The following is a 1,538-nucleotide window of genomic DNA, read 5'->3' as shown; positions in this document are numbered from 1 at the left end:
ATTGCGTCATTTGCAGGAAACAACGTCTAAGGAACCTTCATATTTAATAAACTATGAATGTTTTGTATCCATATAACGTAAAAAAACCTAATTTACCTAATCTTTTTCATATATATTTTTTTTTTTAAAACTAAAAAATGCTAACACTGACCCTCTGAATTAGCCCAGAGCGAAAAATGCTAACCTATTACTGCACCGAAAATCACTCCTAGCACCCTTATTACTTATCCTAGCTGCACATCCAACACATCGTTTATGATCGTAAGGAGACACCGAATCCAGCGCCATATAGATAGAAGAGTTACGACATCTCCGTTCACTCCAATGGACCAGTTTCTTTACAGCAATGGCGGATCGTGGAGCTCTCAATAGTTCCCCGGAAGTTAGCTTGCCGCTGACTTGCGGCGCTATCTGCGGCTAGCAGCGCGGTAGAGTTGCAGCATAATAGACCGTTCGTGTTGGACTTTTAAAGGTAAGAAGACGTTTAAAGATTTATATTGCGGATATTATCAGCACATCTGAGTCAAATTAACATGTGTATTAAAGGATGTTAGTGGATTCCGTGAAGATTATTCCTAAATCAGTAGATTTAGGGAACGTTTACAGATAACAGATTAGGCTAGGATTCCGGATAAAGTTAGCAACACACGTTAACCACGAACAGCCTATTAATCCGTTCTCCTAATGTTATTTCAACCCAACGTTGTGGAATTAGAGAAAAGGGGCTTCTTAATGTGCTTTTATCCGGGCTGGAGGGAGTTAAATATTAGTTAAATATAACATTGGGGCGTGTGATTGTAGTGGGTGGAGGTGGTGAAATGAGGATATCCATTTTGGAGTTCAAGCTAGTATAATATAGTTAACGTTACAAAATAATAAGGAAGAGAGCTATTTTTGTGATACATCGCTATTGATATGGATTTAGAGTGCATATTTGAGACTTCCAAACAGTAAACAAAAACGTAACTTATGGGTGAGTGTTTTTAGCAGTCATATTATGTCCTTGTGATTCTGTTGATTATTACCTCTCTGTATTATGTTGCGGCTCAGCTGATTTTGGATTGATGGCAAAGGGAGAGGGACTTAAGTGAGAGTGAAAACACAAGGTAAGTTTCAAATAGGTCAGCAATTTCCCATCCTATAGGTTGCTAGATGTATCTAACCCTTTCTCCTGTCTCCCTCTTTCAGCACAAGAACCCCAGGGGGATTCAATGGAGCCTGAAGACCTGCAATGAGACCCTCACCCTGAGCCTGAGTCTCAACTCCCAGAGTTTTGCAAGCCTCTCCCTGTTCCTTATTTTGATTAAACAGACGTTAAGCTTCCCAATGGTGTGGTCTTCGTTTTGTGAAAAATATGATCACCTACATATGTTGTTGCTGTTGTTGTCTTTTGTGATAGTTAAATTGCTCCTGCTGACTTGAGCCAGCCATTCTTTCCTCCTCTCTGTGTCAGTGGGGAAACTTTACATGTGTACTCCTTTCTCTGAGCGCTTGGAGCATCCCCAGGCAGCACAGCAAACCATGGTGGAGACGATATG

The 1,538-nt window shown here is 40.5% G+C and overlaps 1 long non-coding RNA gene across 1 annotated transcript; it reads left to right on the top strand.

The window, feature by feature from the left end:
• The first annotated feature begins 508 nt into the window (after nucleotides 1–508).
• On the top strand, nucleotides 509–1,323 carry LOC104968227 (uncharacterized). Its single transcript, XR_800808.1, has 2 exons — nucleotides 509–1,106; nucleotides 1,189–1,323. It is a non-coding gene; the product is annotated as an uncharacterized lncRNA (long non-coding RNA).
• The last annotated feature ends 215 nt before the right edge of the window (nucleotides 1,324–1,538 follow it).

The sequence above is a fragment of the Notothenia coriiceps genome, unplaced genomic scaffold (genome assembly GCF_000735185.1).
Source record: "Notothenia coriiceps isolate Sejong01 unplaced genomic scaffold, NC01 NC01_scaffold00038414, whole genome shotgun sequence".
NCBI classification, from domain to species: Eukaryota; Metazoa; Chordata; class Actinopteri; order Perciformes; family Nototheniidae; genus Notothenia; species Notothenia coriiceps.
This window is presented reverse-complemented; position numbering and strand designations above follow the sequence as displayed.